This window comes from Apodemus sylvaticus, chromosome 16 (assembly GCF_947179515.1).
Source record: "Apodemus sylvaticus chromosome 16, mApoSyl1.1, whole genome shotgun sequence".
NCBI classification, from domain to species: Eukaryota; Metazoa; Chordata; class Mammalia; order Rodentia; family Muridae; genus Apodemus; species Apodemus sylvaticus.
The window spans coordinates 37311702-37335387 of record NC_067487.1 but is presented as its reverse complement, the minus strand read 5'-3'; the positions used below and the strand labels follow the sequence as shown (position 1 = coordinate 37335387).

Below are 23686 nucleotides of genomic sequence, written 5' to 3'. Positions count from 1 at the left end.
TTTGCCCATGGGATGGGTCTCAAGTTGGGCCACTTATTGGCTGGTAATCTTGCCTCATTCAGTAATGGTCTAAATATTTCTTATAATATGGTGTCCCACTGGGAGGAAAACTGTGATCAGAATATACTGTATGTATATATAAATATGTGGATGTATATATACATATTAAATATATAAAATATGTGTGTAATATAAAATATTATATATAATGAATGTACATATTACATATAATATGCAAATATAATATATGATATATATGTAAATATTTAACATAACAAAACATTCTCTAATTCCAAGTATGGTGCAAAAGACAAAATCTCATTGGGCATCATGGGTGAACCCTGTTCTGTGTGTACACCCAATGTTATCTACACCAGCCCATCTGTTCAGTGATATTAATGCTATTGTCATATCTTAGCTATCATAAATGGAGCCACAGCAAGTATGATATATATATGTCTCATCACCACACTAGTTCCACTTTCTTTACATATAATCCCCAAATTTAGATAGTTATATCACATTGTAGACATATTTTAAGCTTCTTGAGCAAGGACTTAATTGGGACCAATATAGACTGAATCTATCTTTTACTAACACAGCCAGGAAATAAAGAAATTTTCTGTATCAACTGTGCATCAACAAATCTAGGGCTCAACGATCCTTTTCAGATATCACATTCCTTAATTCAGAACATCAGTGTCCATGCCCATAAGTATATACAGTTCATATGTTAGAAGGGGATTTCTTCTCAGGCAGTGTTGACTTATTAGCCAGAATGAACAGCCCTCTTGCTCTGTTATGTATTGGAAGTATTGCTCTACTCTTTCTACCTCTGTTTCAAGCACACTAGTTAGCTCAATAAAATTGGATATTCGAACATAGAATTTTACAAATAACTAGAAATTGAATTAACAATCAATAAATAAGAGCCCCTTGCCTATACATTATTCTAAATCATAACACTTGGAGTCATTAAAACATATTTTTACATGCTCATGTATAATTAATTGATATCCAATTTGTATGCTGCTATTAGAAATCCTGCTCCCAGTCTTTGCCAGAGAGCTTCTTATTGCAATAGGTAAGGGTTAATGAGGAGACTCTTTACAGATCTAAGGAAAAACGACTGTGAATGCTCAGCGGAGGATGGACATCTACAGAGCTCCCTGAAGCTCCAAGAGCACTCTGCGAGAGGAGCTGGAGAGATGGAAGAGCTCTAGAATGGGAGGAGAGCTATACATGATGAGTTCTGGATGTGGCATGGTGGTTATATACACCGACTCAAAGCAACCGGGTTTATCTGCACAAGATCAAGCAAATTAAAAATCCAGCACAACATGGAGGAATGGGAGGCTCCTGATGCCTAAGCTAAGTTGAGGAGCTATTGGCAGTTGATGGTTTCTGGGGCAGAAAGAGTCACATTTGGAGGTGTGTGTGTGTGTGTGTGTGTGTGTGAGTAATAGTCACTGTTAGGCTCTCCATTTTTCATTTGGTGACTCCAAACCCAAGAACATATGGGTAGCACTAATTTCATACACTTAAAGATATTAATAACTAAATAATTCAAAGGAAGACAAAGTTGTGGAAGGAGAGGTGATGGCATAGTCCCAGTGGAAGTTGAAAGGGGCAGGGTATGGATATGGTCAGGATATACTGTATAAATATGTGAAGCATTCAAATAAGAAATAAAAATCAATTAAAAAGAAAGGTTAAAAAAGAGTCTTGTTTTCTTATTTTTTCTCTGCATTTATCAATTTGTACATTGGAACCAATATTTGCCATCTTTTTTTAGATTGCTAAATGAGCAATAAATCCCATGAAATGAAAGAACAGGAATACTACAGAGCAATAGTGATAAAAACTGCATGGTATTGGTACAATATCAGGCAAGTGGATCAATGGAATAGGATTGAAGACCCAGAAATGAACCAACACACCTATGGTCACTTGGTCTTCGACAAAGGGGCTGAAAGCATCCAGTGGAAAAAAGATAGTCTTTTCAACAAATGGTGCTGGTTCAATTGGAGGTCAGCATGCAGAAGAATGCGCATCGATCCATTCTTATCTCCTTGTACCAAGCTCAACTCCAAATGGATCAAGGACCTCCACATAAAACCTGACACACTGAAACTAATGGAAAAAAACTGGGGAAGACCCTGGAGGACATGGGCACAGGGGAAAAGTTCCTGAATAGAACACCAATAGCTTATGCTCTAAGATCAAGAATTGACAAATGGGACCTCATAAAACTACAAAGTTTCTGTAAGGCAAAGGACACCGTCAAAAGGACAAAACGTCAACCAACAGACTGGGAAAGAATCTTCACCAAACCTAAATCCGACAGAGGGCTAATATCTAATATATACAAAGAACTCAAGAAAGTAGAACCCAGAGATTCAAATAACCCCATTAAAAAGTGGGGTATGGAGCTAAACAAAGAATTTTCACATAAAGAACTTCAGAGAGCTGAGAAACACCTTAAGAAATGTTCAGCATCATTAATCATTAGGGAAATGCAAATCAAAACAACCCTGAGATTTCACCTCACACCAGTCAGCATGGCTAAGGTCTCCTGAGTTTTTAACCTTAGCCATTCTGACTGGTATGAGGTGAAATCTCAGGGTTGTTTTAATTTGCATTTCCCTAATGACTAATGATGTTGAACATTTCTTAAGGTGCTTCTTAGCCATCTGAAGTTCTTCATGTGAAAATTCTTTGTTTAGCCAGAAAACTTGTTAACGTAGAATACCCCAACTACCAAACCTCTATGTAAGTGTAGAGTAGTTTATCCCAGTATTGTATCATCATTTCCCATAAAATGTCCTCACCTTGGAAAAGTGGAAGGTAAGTAACAGTTGTTAAAACATGATTTATCTGAAACAATAAAATCTGGAGAGGCCTGAGGTATATAAGAAATAAAAAGACCTATATAAAGTGTCAAAGTAAATCATACACTGATACCAATTAATACAGAGAGAGAACAAGAGAGACAGAGGGACAGAAAGACAGAGAGAGAGAGGAGGGGGGAAGGAGGTAGAGAGAGAGAGAGGGAGAGGGAGAGGGAGAGGGAGAGGGAGAGGGAGAGGGAGAGGGAGAGGGAGAGAGATTGGTATTTCAATTGAGTCATATACCAAAGGAGTCCATTAAATCACTTCCCGACTACCTAAGGCCTCCAGCTATGAGAGAATGCAGCATCACTAGGTCCTATCTTGAGTCAAGAAGATGAGTAAAAAAGAACCACAGGCCAGAAGGAGGAATGATGAACAGTGAGAAGGAATTAACGCAGTCGTCCCCTGTGGAGTGATTCAACGTCTGTTCTTTATGTAGAAAGAATACATCATGTCAAATTCCCCCATAAAGGGAAATAAAAGTATATAGCTGAAAATTCATGAATAATCAATTAAATAATGATTTTTTATTGAGGCATATTAGGACACAGGACCAAAGTTACTATCTAGGATCATTGCTAAGGATAATTTTATATGGAAAAAAGTACTTGAAAGTAATTTATCTCACATGCGGCTGCTGGTACACACCTTTAATCACAGCACTAGGAAGGCAGAGGCAGGCACATCTCTGTGAATTTGAGATTAGCCTGGTCTACAGAGTGAGTTCAAGGACAGCCAGGGCTATGCAGAGAAACCCTTATTCAAAAACTAAAAGAAGAAATTTTTCTCAAAAGTTTAGAATATCATGTGAACTAGTTTCAATATGTTATTCTAATCTGAGTAGACTGAAATTGTGGTTTCCTCCAGGCTCTCATATCAAATATTCATATCAGACAACCCTTTCCATACATCTGGCCAAGGTAAAATTCAAACTCCATCTGGGCTGTCAAAGTGTAGCTATGCACACCTTCTATAGGGCCTGAAGCAAGAGAACAAACTGAGGCCTACATCCCATATGTCTATCTGCTAAGAAGATATGAATCAAACAACAAGCTAGTTTTAAGATGCTCTATCCTCCTCTTTAGCTAACTGTACCAACAAAAAGTATAATTCAGAAACATTTGTAAAGTGAATTTTATGTAGCTAAAAATCAGTACAGCATCAAAGACAGAGTCTTACTTTGTAATAATAGTACATTTGTTATCTTGATTAGTCAATGACTTTAAGAGTTATAAAATATGCATAACATAGAACATCATGTGTATTAATATATTAAAACTTGCTTTCCAATTCTCATGTTTATTCAGAATAATAAAAAACCCAGGAGCTCTAAAACTCTTCTCAAGAGTAAAAGAACTTCTGGCGGAATCACCATCCTTGACCTCAAGCTCTCCGACAGAGAAATAGTGATTAAAACTGCATGGTATCGGTGCCTGCTTTGGGATCTGAACAGCCTGGGCCACAGCACTCAGTCTCCAGGAAGTGCGGGAGACCTGGTGTGCACCCAGAGGCAGTCTGGGAGCTCACAGCACAGCTCATTCCTGTGGCACAGAGCTTAGGCTTCAGTCCTGAGGCCTCTGGCGGTAGCCCTCAGACCTCTCTGCTTCCAGATCCAGATCAGCCTGCGCAGCAACACCACATCTCCAGGTCCTGCAAGAGGCAAGAGGGGCTTCTGGGCGACCAGCGGGGAGAAGTCAGTATGCTCCGGTGAATCCAGCAGGCCCCAGCAGGAGCCTTCAGGCGCCTGCTCTGGGATCTGAACAGCCTGGGCCACGAAGTGCAGGAGACCTGGTGTGCACCCAGAGGCAGTCTGGGAGCTCACAGCACAGCTCTTTCCTGTGGCACAGAGCTTAGGCTTCAGTCCTGAGGCCTCTGGCACTAGCCCTCAGACCTCCCTGCTTCCGGATCCAGATCAGCCTGGGCAGCAACACCACATCTCCAGGTCCAGAAAGAGGCAAAGAAGGGCTTCCGGGCAGCCAGCTGGGAGAAGTCTGTGTGCTCCAGTGAAGCCAGCGGGCCCCAGCAGGAGCCTTCAGGTGTCTGCTTCCGGGTTTGAACAGCCTGGGCAACAGCACCCTGTCTCCAGGCAGTGCAGGAGGTAAGCTGTGTACCAGAGGCCAACAGGGAAGGGGCAGCTTGCACTGGTGAGTCCAGCATTGACAAGACCAACTAACACCAGTGAGAACTAGATGGCAAAAGGCAAACGCAGGAACATCACTAACAGAAATCAAGGCAATATGGCAACATCTGAACCCAATTCTCCTTTACCAGCATGTCCCGGATACCCCATCACACCAGTAAAACAAGATTTGGATTTAAAATCACTGGTCATGATGCTGGTACAGGAACACATGAAGGACATACTTAAAGAAATTCAGGAGAAAATAGATCAAAAGTTAGAAGCCCTTGCAAGGGAAACACAAAAATCATTGAAAGAAATCCAGGAGAATACAAAAGACAATAATGAGGAAACGCAAAAAACACTTAAAGAAATACAGGAGAACTTTGGTCAACAGGCTGAGGTCATGAAAGAGGAAACACAAAAATCTCTTAAAGAATTACAGGAAAGCACAAACAAGCAAGTGAAGGAGCTAAGCAAAACCATCCAGGATCTAAAATCAGAAGTAGAAACAACTAAGAAAACTCAAAGGGAGACAATTTTGGAGATAGAAAGCCTTGGGAAGAAATCAGTGGACATAGATGCAAATATCAACAACAGAATACAAGAGATAGAAGAATCTCAGATGCTGAAGATACCATAGAAACCATGGACTCAACAGTTAAAGAAAATGCAAAAAGCAAAAAGCTTGTAACCCAAAATATTCAGGAAATCCAGGACACAATGAGAAGACCAAACCTAAGGATTATAGGCATAGATGAGAGTGAAGATTTACAACTTAAAGGGCCAGCAAACATCTTCAATAAAATTATGGAAGAAAACTTCCCTAACCTAAAGAGAGAGATGCCCATGAATATACAAGAAGCCTACAGAACTCCAAACAGAATAGACCAGAACAGTAATACTTCCCGTCACATAATAATCAAAACCCCAAATGTACTAAACAAAGAAAGAATATTAAAGGCAGTAAGAGAAAAAGGCCAAGTAACATATAAAGGAAGACCTATCAGAATCACAGCAGACTTTTCACCTGAGACTATGAAGGCCTGAAGGTCCTGGGCTGATCTCATGCAGACTCTAAAAGAACACAAATGCCAGCCAAAACTACTATATCCAGCAAAACTCTCAATCACCATAGACGGAAAAACTAAGATATTCCATGACAAAACCAAGTTTACCCAATATCTATCCACAAACCCAGTCCTACAAAGGATAATAGGAGGAAAACACCAATACAAGGAGGGAAACTTCACCCTGGAAAAAGCAAGATAGTTTCACCAAACCCAAAAGAAGTTAACCAATCAAATTTAAAAAATAACGTCAAAAATGACAGGAAGTAGCAATCACTATTCCTTAATATCTCTTAACATCAATGGACTCAATGCCCCAATAAAAAGACATAGACTAACTGACTGGATACGTAAACAAGACCCTACATTTTGCTGCTTACAGGAAACACACCTAAGGGTCAAAGACAAACACTACCTTAGAGGAAAAGGCTGGAAGACAATTTTACAAGCAAATGGTCTCAGGAAACAAGCTGGAGTAGCCATTTTAATATCAGACAAAATTGACTTTCAACCCAAAGTCATCAAAAGAGACTCTGAGGGACACTTCTTGCTGGTCAAAGGAAAAATACAAAAAGAAGAACTCTCAATCCTGAACATCTATGCTCCAAATGCAAGAGCACCCTCTTTCGTAAAAGAAACTTTATTAAAGCTCAAAGCACACATTGCACCTAACACAATAATTGTGGGTGACTTCAACACTGCACTTTCCTCAATGGACCGATCAGGAAAACAGAAACTAAACAGGGACATAATGAAACTAATTGAAGCTTTGGACCAATTAGATTTAACAGATATATATAGAACATTCTATCCTAAAGCAAAAGAATATACCTTTTTCTCAGCACCTCATGGTACCTTCTCCAAAAATCGACCATATAATGGGTCACAAGACAGACCTCAACAAATATAAGAAGATCAAACTAATCCCATGCCTCCTATCAGATCACTATGGAGTAAATGTGGTCTTCAATAGCAACAAAAACAACAGAAAACCCACATACACGTGGAAACTGAACAATATTCTACTCAATGATACCTTGGTCAAGGAAGAAATAAAGAAAGAAATTAATGACTTTTTAGAACACAATGAAAATGAAGACACAACATACCCAAATCTATGGGACACAATGAAAGCAGTGCTAAGAGGAAAACTGATAGCCCTGAGTGCCTACAAAAAGAAAATGGAGAGAGCATACATTACCAGCTTAATGACATACCTGAAAGCCCTGGAACAAAAAGAAGCTATTTCACCAAGGAGGAGTAGAAGGCAGGAAATCATCAAACTCAGGGCTGAAATCAATCAAGTAGAAACAAAGAGAACCATACAAAGAATCAACAAATCCAGGAGCTGGTTCTTTGAGAAAATCAACAAGATAGATAAACCCTTAGCCAGACTGACCAAAGGGCACAGAGAAAGTATCCAAATTAACAAACTTAGAAATGAAAAGGGAAATATAACAACAGAAACTGAGGAAATCCAAAAAATCATCAGATCCTACTACAAGAGCCTGTACTCAACACAACTGGAGAATCTGGAGGAAATGGACAATTTCCTTGAGAGATACCAAATGCCAAAATTAAATCAGGACCAAATAGATCATCTAAACAGTCCCATAATGCCTAAAGAAATAGAAGGAGTCATAGAAAGTCTTCCAACCAAAAAAAGCACAGGACCAGATGGTTTCAGAGCAGAATTCTATCAGACCTTCAAAGAAGAGTTAACACCAATACTCTTCAAATTATTCCTCAAAATAGAAACAGAAGGAACACTACCCAATTCCTTCTATGAAGCCACAATTACGCTGATACCAAAACCACACAAAGATCCAACAAAGAAAGAGAACTTCAGACCAATTTCCCTTATGAACATCGGTGCAAAAATACTCAATAAAATTCTTGCCAACAAAATCCAAGAACACATTAAAACGATCATCCACCATGATCAAGTAGGCTCCATCCCAGGAATGCAGAGCTGGTTCAATATATGGAAATCCATCAATGCAATCCACTACATAAACAAACTCAAAGAAAAAAACCACATGGTCATTTCATTGGATGCTGAAAAAGCATTTGACAAAATTCAGCATCCCTTCATGCTTAAAGTCTTGGAAAGAACAGGAATTCAAGGCCCATACCTAAACATAGTAAAAGTGATATACAGCAAACCGGTAGCCAGCATCAAACTAAATGGAGAGAAACTTGAAGCAATCCCACTAAAATCAGGGACTAGACAGGGCTGCCCCCTTTCTCCTTATCTTTTCACTATTGTACTTGAGGTACTAGCTTGGGCAATTCGACAACATAAGGAGGTCAAAGGGATACAAATTGGAAAGGAAGAAGTCAAACTATCATTATTTGCAGATGACATGATAGTCTACCTAAGTGACCCAAAAAACTCCCCTAGAGAACTCCTACAGCTGATAAACAATTTCAGCAATGTGGCAGGTTATAAAATCAACTCAAGCAAATCAGTGGCCTTCCTATACTCAAAGGATAAGCAGGCTGAGAACGAAATTAGGGAAATGACCCCCTTCACAATAGCCACAAACAGTATAAAGTATCTTTGGGTGACTCTTACCAAACATGTGAAAGATCTGTATGACAAGAACTTCAAGACTCTGAAGAAGGAAATGGAAGAAGACCTCAAAAAATGGGAAAACCTCCTATGCTCATGGATCGGTAGAATCAATATAGTTAAAATGGCCATTTTGCCAAAGTAATCTACAGATTCAATGCAATACCCATCAAAATCCCAACTCAATTTTTCACAGAGTTAGAAAGAGTAATTATCAAATTCATCTGGAATAACAAAAAACCCAGGATAGCTAAAACTATTCTCAGCAACAAAAGAAAATCTGGGGGAATCAGCATCCCTGACCTGAAGTAATACTACAGAGGAACAGTGTTAAAAACTGAATGGTATTGGTACAGTGACAGGCAGGAGGATCAATAGAACAGGATTGAAGATCCAGAAATGAACCCACACACCTATGGCCACTTGATCCTCGACAAAGAGGCTGAAAACATCCAATGGAAAAAAGATAGCCTTTTCAACAAATGGTGCTGGTTCAACTGGAGGTCAGCATGCAGAAGAATGCGAATTGATCCATCCTTGTCTCCTTGTACTAAGCTCAAATCCAAATGGATCAAGGACCTCCACATAAAGCCAGACACTCTGAAGCTAATAGAAAAGAAACTGGGGAAGACCCTTGAGGACATTGGTACAGGGAGAAAGTTTCTGAACAGAACACCAATAGTGTATGCTCTAAGAGCAAGAATTGACAAATGGGACCTCATAAAATTACAGAGTTTCTGTAAGGCAAAGGACACCATCAAGAGGACAAATCGACAACCAACAAATTGGGAAAAGATCTTCACCAATCCTACATCAGATAGAGGGCTAATATCCAATATATATAAAGAACTCAAGAAGTTAGACTCCAGAAAACCAAACAACCCTATTAAAAATGGGGTACAGAGTTAAACAGAGAATTCTCACCTGAAGAACTTTGGATGGTGGAGAAGCATCTTAAAAAATGCTCAACTTCATTAGTCATTAGGGAAATGCAAATCAAAACAACCCTGAGATTTCACCTTACACCAGTCAGAATGGCTAAGATTAAAAATGCAGGAGACAGCAGGTGTTGGAGAGGGTGTGGAGAAAGAGGAAAACTCCTCCACTGCTGGTGGGGTTGCAAATTGGTACAACCACTCTGGAAAGCAGTCTGGCGGTTCCTCTGAAAACTGGGCACCTCACTTCCAGAAGATCCTGCTATACCACTCCTGGGCATATACCCAGAGGATTCCCCACCATGTAATAAGGATACATGTTCTACTATGTTCATAGCAGCCCTATTTATAATTGCCAGATGCTGGAAAGAACCCAGGTATCCCTCAACAGAAGAGTGGATGCAAAAAATGTGGTATATCTACACAATGGAGTACTATTCAGCCATTAGAAACAATGAATTCATGAAATTCTTAGGCAAATGGATGGAGCTAGAGAACATCATACTAAGTGAGGTAACCCAGACTCAAAAGGTGAATCATGGTATGCACTCACTAATAAGTGGATATTAACCTAGAAACCTGGAATACCCAAAACATAATCTACACATCAAATGAGGTACAAGAAGAAAGGAAGAGTGGCCCCTTGTTCTGGAAAGACTCAGTGAAGCAGTATTCAGCAAAACCAGAATGGGGAAGTGGGAAGGGGTGGGTGGGAGGACAGGGGGAGAGAAGGGGGCTTAGGGGACTTTCGGGGAGTGGGGGGGGCTAGAAAAGGGGAAATCATTTGAAATGTAAATAAAAAATATATCAAATAAAAAAAAACTGCATGGTATTGGTACAGTGACAGGCAGGTAGATCAATAAAATAGAATTGAAGACCCAGAAATAAACCCACCCACTTATGGTCACTTGATCTTTGACAAAAGAGCTAAAACCATCCAGTGGAAAAAAGACAGCATTTTCAACAAATGGTGCTGGTTCAATTGGAGGTCAGCATGCAGAAGAATGCAAATTGATCCATTCTTATCTCCTTGTACTAAGCTCAACTCCAAGTGAATCAAGGACCTCCAATTGAAAAATATCGGGCAAATATACACAAAAACATTACTATTTTGAATAATTTATCTAGTATACATTTAGTTTCATTAAGATGTTCCTAGTCTCTGTAATGTCATTTTTAAAACACTGCATATTCTGAAGTGTGCTTGCGACAGAAGTGTCAGTGATAAAGTCACTTCATTAGCATAGTATTTAACATGGTATGTGTCAGAGTTTTGAGTAGGATCCTTGGTCTTACCTACTAAATAGAAAACTGATTTTCCAAGTGCATAGCTTTTATCCATTCAAAATTTTGCTTTTTCTTATGTATAAGACTCAGAGGCAGGCGGATTTCTAAGTTCGATGCCAGCCTGGTCTGCAAGTGAGTTCCAGGACAGCCAGGGCTACACAGAGAAACCCCATCTCAAAAGGAAAAAAAAATCATAAAAATGAACATTCTGTATTCATTAGTCAATAAACCAGTAATTCTTCATTATTTAAAGTTAATAAAGGTTTTTATTAAAATTATCTATTAATTATAGAAACATCAACTTTAAATTAGTAAATTTTAAATAGACATTTTGTTTAATCTTTGAAACTTGTAATACTATCAATTTGAAAATACCAATAGAAAAAAAAATCAACATTTCAGTTCATGATTGATTCCTTAAATCAACACTTTTAATAGAGCTAATAACATCTACAGTAACTATCAATTTTTAATTTGACTAGATAAGGCAAATAGTAAAGAACTGTATTTACCCTAGAGATCTGAGAGTAAAATGAAAAAATACAGTTTTTACGTATACAAAGAAAACTTAGTTCTACTCTTACATTAAGACTTTTGAAAGAGAAGAAAGGACACAACAATTAGTTACCCAACACCAAATGGTCAGCCGTGAAAACATTCATATATGTATTATAGAGACTGAGCAGGTTGTAATTAGAACATATGCATATATTGAAGTGGAAGTTTCTGGTTATGTCATGTGATGCAGATTCACCTGACATTTTCTTAAAGTAGATTTACATGGTAGTCTCCTGAGGCAAGGGAGGACCCATGATGTTTGGAGAGAGTTTAAATAGGACTCAATCGACAGTGACAGGGTGCTTGCATAGCGAGGCTGGCAACACTATAGATTGGTCTTGAGTCCTCACTCATCTTCTCTCCATTGAGAAAGGCACAGTAGTCACTCCAGCTGACTCTTACTAATTTAGCAGAGGCCTGGCTGTTTCTGCTGGATCACGGCACCACTGCTGATTCCTGTTTGGTATCCTGACACTACTGAACTGGACTGCTGGTATCCTGACAAAAGGAAATTGAAATGAACCCTAAAAACTACATTTAAACAGGTCCACATCCCCTTATTTAATATCTTTTCTCCCCTACCAAGTGTTTGAGGACCCTTATCAAAAGTAGGTTTTAAAAAGAAATCTAAGCCCAATATATATATAATATATATTATATATGTGTATATATATGTGTATATATATATATATAATATGCATGTAATAATAGTTTTTATTCTTTAATCTTTTTTTATATAGTCCAATATTTATCCCACTCCTGATCTGTCCTCTGTTCTATATCTCATATGTCCAACTGCCAACCTCCATCTCCAAGAGGATGTCTCCACTCCCTAGCCCACTAGAAATCCCCACTCCCTTCCTATTCCCTGGGCCTCAAGTCTCTTGAGTGTTAGGTGCATCTTCTCTCGCTGAGTCAAGACCTGGCAGTCCTCTGCTGTATGTGTATTAAGGGCCTCATGTCAGTTGATGTATGCTGCCTGGTGGGGGGCTCGGTGTCTGAGCAATCTCGGGGGTCCGAGTTAGTTGAGACTGCTGGTCTTCCTGTAGGGTTGTCCTCCTCCTCAGCTTCTTCCAGCTTTTCCCTAATTCAACCACAGGGATCATCAAAAGGTCATAAATCTGAAAGAGAGCAAGTAGGGCCATATGGGAAGGTTTGAAAGGAAGAAGAGGATGGGGAAATAATGTCATTATATTATAATCTCAAAAAATGAAAGAACAGACACAAACAAAAGATCTTCAGATAGAAGGTTATCATGAAATATGAGTACTTTTAATGTAGCAGCTAAAACAAAGTAATAATGTTTAAAATTGATAATGGTAGTTAGATGTAACATCAGAGAGTAAAGTCACATCCCATGTTTTCTGGCTAAAATCAATTTTAATCTCGCATTTTCTGAAGCTATGGGTACAAACATTTGTGGGTATGATATTAGACATATGATGATGGCCAGTCATATCAATTTCTCAAACAATCTGAAGAACAATTTTTAAATACTGAAAAAAATACTTATAGTAAGAAACAAGTTAAGTTTCTTAGTTTTGAGGAACAAAATGTAATTATTTTACCCCTAAATGCTTTCAAAGGAGTAGCTATCCAAACATCAGGTATAAGAGAGACCCAAGAGACAGGGAGGAAGAAAAGAATTGCCCATGTACCTGGGATACAATCGCTGTGCAGGTTCTCCATCTCACTGACAAGGAATCTTAAAATGGACACAGAAAGATACTGGGTTATAATTTATCATTGTGAGAGAGAGGGGAAGTGCCCTGCCTAAATGCTTAATCTGAAACCTAATCTGAAAACCTTCAGATTGAAGGTATTGTGGGTGGAATGAAAGAATGGGACATAGAAAGTTCCACTTTTAACAGAGTCCAAATCAAATGATACACCTTGAAGGACAAAACACTCTCCCTTTGGAAAAGAGGAGGAACTGGGTGTGCAATGGCTTTTTTTTCCTTGCAAATATTACTTAAGGGCTGCACACTGTCCTCCTCCCAGAGTGACCTGGACCTGAGTCTCAATGACAACACTCCATCCTTTTGATCTAAAGAACGTTCAAATACTTAACCTTTGTATAATTTAGTTTTCCTGTAGTCAGCCTAGAACTCAGGGTGTCTAAGTAGGAAGAAATAACTTTGTGCCCTTAGTGTATATTCCTGTTTCCCTTTTAGCTTTCTTAGCTATGGGCCTGGAGGGAACAGCTAATTAAATGTACCATCATCCATTTACCTCTTAGCTTTTAGCCAGCCTCAGCCCTATATCAATTTAGGGCTCACCTTGCCTGCTTTAGAAGCAGCCCAGACATCTTTATCCCTTAATGAAAAGCCAGTACTGGTTTATTTTCAACCTAACAAAATAAAGACTATTCTTGAAGATTTTCAAATAAAGCACTTGAACTCTAATTCCTTTAAAATTTTCTGATTTTGTATCAGCTCTTTCAAACATCTCAGTTCTGAATGAATGTCCACAGGCAATTGCCTTTGAGGGCTTGGCTCTTGGAGCACACAAATTCCTATCTAAGAAAAAAACAATTACTACCCTTTTTATTATCTCATCCTGAGTTGTCCCATAGTTTATATTATTTTGTTTTATTTTTACCTTGTTTTATGCTTTCTTTCTTTAGATTTCTAGTGCAGATGAGATTTTTTCCTCAAAAGTGGTCTCTATCTCCTAGTCTAGACATGGAATGATCATTATGTTCATTTTTGCAAAGAGAGTTCTTGACTAATCATTTTATTTGTGCCAGAGGATACTGCCACATTGTTGTAAATGCTCCCCTCCCCCACTTCTTTATTTCTTTCTTCCTATCACCCCCTGTCACGTGGATGAAAACAAGCACTGTGTTTCACAATGTGCCAAGTCCTGCAATCTGCAAGACAAATTACCTCATGAGTTTTATCATCTCTGTGCTTTGAATTCACGCTGAGCCTGTTACGACTATGTATGTGATCCACAAGCTAACATGTTCAGTAAAAACAATCCAATATTTTACTCGGTATCACTGCTGAGTACCAAGAGAAATCATTCCTAGTGGGGTAAGAGATAGTCTCTCGAGTTTTGTATGCAGCCAGGACTGAAGGATGAAGAATATTGTTATGCAAGGCTGATCATTCAGATAATAGTTGAGAAATTTTACATCAATTTTACATCCTGCATCAATCTCCAATTCCTTTGTTTTTTCCAATATTTTATTGTGCTCTGTTCCCTCCATTTGTTCCCTCCATCCTGTGAAAGGTTTTCTGTTGTTCTGAATTTCATTTCAACAGTATGTTGACACGGCAGAGTATTTGAGCTATCGAGAATTCTGCGGATGCGCTGGGCCAGCATCTTCTGACTCTATTTCTCGGACCCCTCGTGTGGTTTCTGTTGCCAGATCCCCCTTTCTTCCAGCCAGCATCTCTGGTTGCAACTCTGGTCAACATGCATGCAGACATACCTCCATGTGCAGACGGCTCTGATTCACAGAGTCGTCATGCGCTCTTTTGCGTGATGTCAATAACCACCACTCATCGCGGTTTCCCCCACGGTGGAAATTCCTCAACTCGGGAGGAGGCATTGAGACTATTCTAAGACTTTTACTACATCAAGGAATTAGTGAGGCAGAAAAGTCATTTTATTTGAAATAACAACTGAAAGCCAACTTGGAATACTTCAAGCAGGGACCAGACCACCCCATAATGAGGCTGACTGGAACTGAATCCAAGAGCGTAGTTGTATCGGGAAGACTATATTTCTTTGGAATGAAAATACAAGGTGGTCAGAAGAACAATTAAATAACAACATCCATGGGTAGCTGGAATTTCCATCATCTTGATTCTGGTATATTCAAGAGTTAAGTGTGCTTGGCAAGCAAAAAGCAGTTAAAGATGTAATACCCAAGTGAGAACTTCACACACCTACGCTTCTGCGAAAGTGGTAGACAATATTTGGCAATTGACTCTATAAACGTGTTCTAAGCAAGAACTCATTATGCTGAAATAATACAGAGGAACACATTGTGGTGAGAAAAACATGATCTTGAGGTCAAGAAGATAGCCTGTTACGGTAATACTAGTAACACATTTTTGTCAGCGCTGACTGTGGTCCTGACCGCAGGCTAATTTCCAATATCTGGCTATTACACTACTATCCATGCATGCTTTGGGGAAATAAGTGTGCCTAAAGGTTAATAAGTCATTCAGTTAGAAAAGGCAATCTTAGCATGATCACATAAGTCTGCCATATTGATGAAGAACAAAAGGGACAGTAAGGTAGATGTGAAGATGGCTCAGGTTGGATTCTCAGCACCCACACAGAACCAGATGCCATAGTTTGTGTCTGCAATCCCAGAATGCCTACAGTGAGACTGAACATAAAGATATCAGAATGCCTAGGAGCTTAGGGAGCACGGCAATAAGGAAAAGACGCTGTATCAAACAACGTGAAAATGCAATACCCAAAGTTGTATACTGATCTGCACAAGTGTCTGCACTGATACACGATCATACACATACATAGATACATAGAGAGATAAAAATAAATATGGTAGTAATTTTAATAACATTCTATGAGTCTAAATAACTGTGCTCCCTTTATTTCATACCCTTTAGTGGTCTAGACATACCTTTGATTTTTTACTTAATTGCTGCATACATACTTTATATATTTAGATTTTTTGTCACATTAAACTTAGGGGCTAATTCATAATAGTTAAGTGCACCACTAATTAATTCCCTACCCTAGCCTCATATGCACATTTTAATTCAAAACAAGTATATCATTAGAAATTTGTTCAGCAACAAAATAACTTCCATCCCGTTATGATGTGAACTATAATAAAAATGTTAATTATTTAAGCAGTACCAATCAAATACTTAATTTTCTAACAAACGTGTAAGTATTAAAGGCTATTGTCAGCCATAGATACCGCATATGCTATCCTCCTAAGAGATAAATCCTTGCTTTAGGAAGACAAAGTTCCATGGCTACTATCATGAATGAACGATGTAGTTATTATCAACTTTGTGAGTAAAATATAGATATCAATGCTAAGGCTCATGAACAACCACGTGGTGGTGATTCTTATGGGAAGAGAGTGTAGAACTTAACACACCTGGGCTCACAGTCCAGTTATCTCCCTACATGACATCTGTCAGCCTGTTTTTATAATCTGTAACAACCTGTACCTTATTCTATTTATTACTAAAGATGAAATGTAAAGTCCTGTTTCATAAAATTGAGAGTTTGATGTACAAAAGTTGCTGAGAGTTTGAGTATTACTTGGGTTACAGAATAAGAACTTGAGTGTGTGTGTATGTGTGTGTGTGTGTGTTTACATGCATAAGAGACAGCACACCACTGTAATTCTAATTCTTTTAAATCTCTTTAAGTGCATAAGATTATGAAACTAATTAAATGCAATGTATATTGCCATTAAAATTCTTTAAAACAAAAGGTTTTTTAAGTAAATATTCACTAAATGCAACTAGATGCTACATACTCCATAAGAACTGTATACCATGGTGAACTTTGGGGCATACCAGAAAAATATCTAAAGGCAGAAAAGAATTACTACCTGGTTTCAAGATTTACTGTGAAAACACTGTGTGAATCATGGATGGTCAGATATATGGTCAATAGGAAGGAAATGTGACTTTGTTGAACTCTGGAATGATCTCTGGAAAAGAAGAAAAACAGCTGCAAACAACTCAGCAGAGAAAGGCTTTTCAACTGTAAAGCTGGAACAGCTGAGTATCATTTGGGGAAAAAAGGGGACATTGCACTATCTCAAAACAGACCCTTTACATAAAGGTAAAAGGCACTATTACATTTAAGTTTATAACAAGTTTTATAAAATATCCAGTACCAAAACATCTTCCATGAAATAAAATATTGATGGGTTTATTTGAGTAGAATTAGGAATTTATAGGTGGCAGGGCAGAGGACACAATAGGAGAGAGATAACTGCCACTATATTTTTAAAAGCCATTGGAAATATACTATTATAAGATACATACAAGCACATGTGCACACACACACACACCACCACCAACAACAACAATTTAATTGTAGTTATCTTACAGAAGGAATTATGCTCATCCAAGAAGTCAAAGGTTGTCAATTAAACAGTTCAGTTGCTGTGTGAGACCCCTCTCCTGAGGTCTTGTTCAGAAGTACCCCAAAGATACTCAAAAGAGTACAGGACATTGTTATTGCTTTGATTACCCACCAGAACTTGACAGTAAGACCCTATTGTTGAAGGCACCACACACTTTGGTCTGAGAACATGGAGAAATCAAGTAGGTACTGACCTGGAATCTTCTTCCTAATGGCTAACTCCAATAGTACTGGAGGCTAGGGTACAGGCATCATGAGCAGCCTTACCTAGCTATGTATCCTGAGGACTGTAATATTGTTCAGAGTAGTAAAATGCGCCTGTGGGTACATACTTTGAGATAAATCAAAGCATAGTACACCTACCTCCATGAACTAGGGAGTCAAGCATTATATAAAGCATACAAAAGAGATACCCATGGTTCTAGCTCTTAAATTGAATTCTGAAGACATACCAACATGACATTTGGAAAAGAAAGCAGCAGGAGAAATTAATCTATAATGCAGACTGTCTTAGTTAGGGTTTGAGTGCTATGAAGAGACATCATGACCAAGGCAACTCTTAACACCATAACTAACATTTAATTGGGCTGGCTTACGGGTTCAGAGGCTCAGTCCATTATCATCAAGGCAGGAGCATGGAAGCATCCAAGCAGGCATGGTACAGGAGCTGAGAGTTCTACATCTTCATCTGAAGGCTGAAGGAGAAGACCAGTATCCAGGTAGCTTGAACAAGGATCTTAAGCTCATGTCCACAGTATTACACTTCCTCCAATAAGGCCACACCTACTCCAACAAAGTCATACCTCCTGAGAGTGCCACTCACTGGGCCAAGCATATTCAAATCACCACACAGACACTTTGGATATTACTGTCAACCACTGTAAACTCTTTGTAAACATTCAACACAAAAATAAACTACTATGTATACAACCTTCCAAAGAAAGGGATATTGTACACTTAATATGAGGTGATCAGGATGAAGAAACTGTACAGAGATTTTTATACATTGCAGTAAATATAAGGGGGAATCAGCTTAACTCCATACCTCAGAATAAAGGGGATTTACAGAGTTCCTAATTTTTTCTGTGATAACCACACCACATCCCTGAACACATGGAGTTGCATGGGCCTCTCACTTCAAGGGATCCTAAACCAGATGGTATTCACTGTTTTCATGGTCCTGATCTGATGGTTGATTTTTCAATAAGGGTTTCTGAATTTTTATCTTGCGCTAAGCTCTACAAACTCAGCCTCAGTCCTGGTGATGATTTGCCCATATATTCTATAAATGAAGATCAGGGTGGAACTGTCCCTCTCAGTTTAAATCACAATTAAAGAATATCGAATAAGACTAAGTGCAACAAAAAGAGGGCCTTGGATATTTTATTTATAAAACTTGATCTAATGTATTTTTGTTTCTAGTTTTCATGGAAAACAACTTTCATGTTCCTTTTTCTTTTTCTGGGATGTGGGTGTTTGAGGGACAACATCTACAGTACCGTAATCACTGACTATAACTCTCAGGGTTTTTCCAGCATGGTACCTTTCCTTTTAACAACTGCTGGAGTGCAATGTAAGTCTTGCCAACTTCCGCCAAGCCTATGATCATAGTATGTGCACTAGTCTTTTCCCTTTCCCTTCTCATGGCTATGAGCATGAAAACAATCAGAAAGCCCCTGAGTTATATTTCTAAATAAACATGTTAAAAGGAATGTAATAGGCTTAGTGCATGTTTATAATCTCGTCACATGGGAGGCTGAGGCAAGGGGATCAAAAGCCAGAGGTTACACTGGTCTAAATAGCAAATTTGAGGTTACATAGTAAATATGAAGCTAGCCTTGATTATATAGTAAAACCATACCTCATAAATTAAAAATTAAAAGAAAATTAGTTGAAGAAACATTAGTACCTAAAATAGTAAAATTAACAGTGACAGAAAAATGAGATTTACGTTCTCACTCACAGAGAGTTGAGGAACACAGGCATGAACAACATACCGAAGAGGAATAATAGACAGATGGAAAAAGGGTTACATAATGCAACTAATTACAATGATGTAATGTTTAGTTAAGACTGGTAATATACACATCTGACTCACTAGCAAGTAGAATCCAAGGTCATGAAAGGGGCAGCTTTATATTAGACAAGACCAGGCATATACTCACCCGGCTGATAGCTTTCCTGCAGACCTTAGAGAACTTTCTAGAAACAGATTGAACAAGATCTACTCGTGCTACAAAGATCCTAAGGCAATATGGACAGACAAAGCTACTTTAGGATTCACACCAGGAATGTATGATACTGAAATAATGCCCTTTTCTGTGCAAAGAAATAAGAAAACTCTCTTTTCAAAAAGGGAGCAAGAAAGACGCGCAAAGGGGAAAATGCTGTGTCTAGGATCTACCCAAGCTCATCTGAATCCTCATCTCCAGACTGCCTAGGCTAGGGTTCCTCAAAAGCAGACTCATATTCATCCTCTGCCCAGTACACTAGAGACAAGTAACTCAAAAGGTTGCCCCAGAAAATTATGATTCAAGAATGAGGCTGTAATACTTGGCCTGCACAGTTGTACACCTATCTCCAGTTCCCTCGGGAAAGCTTCAGACCAACACAGCCTTTTGGCTGACCCTTCTCTAAATGCTCAGCTCCCCAAGAACAGTGATGTGAAAACAACCTTAAAAAAATCCCCTCGAGGTAAAAAGGAAGGCTTCTAAAGGAGCCAGGTTGCACATGGTTGTGATCGTTTGCTAAGGCAGACATAGCAATTTATAGCAAACTGGATGCCCCCCCCAAAACAGATAAGTAACATCTTATAGCTTTGTAAATTGGAGTGGCAAGGTCTGACTTCTGTGGGCTAGGAAGAGCAATCTCTGTGAATGAGCTTCCCAGGTTATCAACTGTGTCCAAAACCTTAAAGCTCAAAGCCTGATAAAGGCATTCCTCTGACTTCTGCCCTCATTGTCAAAGGGCAATAATTCATTTAAGACATAATATGACATGAACGTCTCTGTTGAAATTCATCCATAAAAATAATGAACACTAATCATATCTGGCTAGGCTCATCATGACAACCTCACAGAAATTGATTCCACACATCTTAATCTTCAAATGAGACCAAATTCTGGGGGTTACTATCACAACATAAGCAATCCAGTCAGTAACAAAGGTCAATAAACAGATTGTGATTTGCATTAATGTGATTGTATTCAGTAAGCTGGCTCAGTACTGCATGACGAGCAACATAAAAAGCAATTATTAACAGTTTGAATTTTCACAAAAATATATGCTTTCAGAAGTTAGACAATAACAATATATCTTCCGTTTATTCTACATAAATGGAATAGAGTAGTGTAATGACTGGTTTTGTGTGTCAACTTGACATAGGCTGTAGTTATCACAAAGAAAGGAGCTTCAGTTGGGGAAGTGCCTCCATGAGATCCAACTGTGAGGCATTTTCTCAATTTGTGATCAAGGGGGAAGGGCCCCTTGTGGGTGGTACCATCCCTGGTCTGGTACTCTTGGGTTCTATAAGAGAGCAGGCTGAGCAAGCCAGGGGAAGCAAGTCAGTAACATCTGTCCATGACCTCTGCATCAGCTCCTGCTTCCTGACCTGTTTGAGTTCCAGTCCCAACTTCCTTCGGTGATGAACAGCAATGTGGAAGTGTAACATTTCCTCCCTAACTTGCTTCTTAGTCATGATGTTTTGTGCATGAATAGAAAACCTAACTAAAACAAGTAGCATAAGTGATAGCTTAACAGTGCATGAGGCATACCTTTGACTTAATTTTGTTTTTCTATAACAAAATAATGAATTCTGGGTATTTTGCAAAAACAAGACTTATTTCAGCATACCACTTGGAGAATAACAAGGCTAACTATTGGAAGCCACTTCTGCTGTGGGCTTCATGCTGTGACATAATGTGTCAGGTGACATGACATGGTATGCATACACACAAGAGCTAAGAGCAGCACGTATTCTGCCAAGCATAGAAAAGGCAAGTATGTGCTAGCTTTATAATGACCGATTCTCCAGGTAACAAATCAAACCTAGTCAAGCCCCATCCAGGTAGGTGTCTAGACTCTCTGAAAAAGACACTCCTCTGATCATATTCTACCTAGGTACCTCTCACATGTCCTACCTATTTCTCCTATATTGTGTACCAAACCTCAATACATGTACCTTTGGAAGACCAATCATATCTAAACCTTTCATTGCAGGACACAGGATATAATAATAAACATAATGAATAAACTGAAGATAGAAACCACCATATTTATAGAGTACTCATCCAAGAATGTTTATTTTTGCTGTCTGTGTTTCATAGCTCAGAAACACTGACTGATATCAATCAAAATATGAAGTATTGACTGTCAATCACAAATGGTGCTCAATACCTGTATAGAGAAAATCTCTCTTCTCCCTATTCTACTTCTTTTATCCTGGCAGCAGATTGATGTGTTTCATATCTGATGGCTTGTATTCTTTCTTTACTGATATAGCTAGAGTGTAAAAATGCAAAGCACAGATCTCAGGGATCAAAAAATGTCAGCATTGCTTGTGCAGAATCCTTAGATGTTCTTCCTCATTATTGGTAATTCACTATAATACATGAGTTCTACTTTCTAAAGTCAGATTCAGAAAATTGTATGCCCAACTACATTGCAGCTTGGGTACAAATGTATGATTTGGTTCCTGAGCATGTCAGAAAGCAAAGAACAGACACTTGGGGTTTAGAGTCACAAAAGTTTGGGCAGTTGTAGCTGAGAGTATCAGAGTGATCCTGGGAGAAATTCTGCCCAAAGGGTTGCATGACTGTAATGATGGCTTTGGAGTCTTTTGAAGAGACCACTGAGAGATTAGAAACTGTCACTGTCTTAATAGCTAATGGGTATGTGCTTTTATGGGTATCCTGGCCACTGTACATGGTATAATGCTTTCTGATACTAGTTAGAATGCACTTTGCTATCAACACCTGAGGATTTCTGAGTAAGGGAGCAACCAATTGTAAAATATTGTGTATTACAAAGACAATATACAGACTGGTAATAGAAAGAATGGTATTCAAAACATAATCCTCACATCATATGAGGTACAAGAAGAACGGAGGAGTGGCCCCTGGTTCTGGAAAGATTCAGTGTAGCAGTATAGGGCAAAACCAGAACAAGGAAGTGGGAAGGGGTGGATGGGAGAACAGGGGGAGGGAAGGAGGCCTATGTGACTTTAGGGGAGTCGGGGGGGGGGCAGAAAAGGCGAAATCATTTGAAATGTAAATAAAAATATATCGAATAAAAAAATACGGAAAAAAAAAAAGAAAGAATGGTATCCAAACTTGTTTACTCATCTTTCAGGAACTATTAAGTTAGCAAAGATTACCTCATGCGTTAAAGCAATATTGAATTTCTGCTCAAGTACCAGGGAGGAATATAATCTTACAATATTGTTCACACTGGCTGAAAAAAAATAATGCTCTTTTCAATGTTCCTAATAGACGCTCATATAATTTTGACTATATATTAGAAAGAATATGAAGCAATTATCATATTTATGAATTTTGTTTTTCTTTGTTTTGAAAACATGTAATCATTCTACATTTGTGTAGTAATTTGAATCTTATAAAGTACTTTTTATAAAGTCTCTTAAGTATCTTCTTTCATATTTCATTGTGAAAAAGTATTTCTTTAAATACTATTTTCTCCATGTTAATACATTATACATGTAAAATGTTTTTATTCTATTATCATCATATGTGTATTCAAATATAGAATTGATGAAAGAAATGTAAATAACATTTATGACTCTTAATAAAAGAAATAGGGTCTTCTTAATACTCAGAGTTGTTTAAATGTCATAAAAATAAAAGATGCCATTAGAAAGTTAATCAATGTTATTGTTATTTTTCATTTTAATATCTATAAGCTTCAAGAAATGTTATTTGTTAACATTAATAATTGATGGTAATTGAAGGTATTGTATTATAGAAATTTCATTCATTTCTTTGAACATCTGAATTACATGCCAAAAATGACATTGAAAGATGACCTAATTAAATTCCTACATGATTTATTATTTAAAATATTTGCTGATAATAGGCCACTGCAAATTCTATTATTCAGATTATGAGATGCATACACAAAGTGACCTTTCCAAGAGG

At 38.3% G+C, this 23686-nt stretch overlaps 1 long non-coding RNA gene across 1 annotated transcript in view; it reads right to left on the bottom strand.

Annotated features, from left to right (window-relative positions):
- Window positions 1-11285: 11285 nt before the first annotated feature.
- The window catches only part of LOC127667003 (uncharacterized), a 35747-nt gene continuing 23346 nt past the window's right edge, over window positions 11286-23686 (bottom strand). The window contains exons 2-3 of the long non-coding RNA XR_007973765.1: window positions 13094-13140; window positions 11286-12556 (exon numbers count right to left, since the gene is read on the bottom strand). This is a non-coding gene — a long non-coding RNA (uncharacterized LOC127667003). The remainder of the gene's footprint in view (window positions 12557-13093; window positions 13141-23686) is intronic.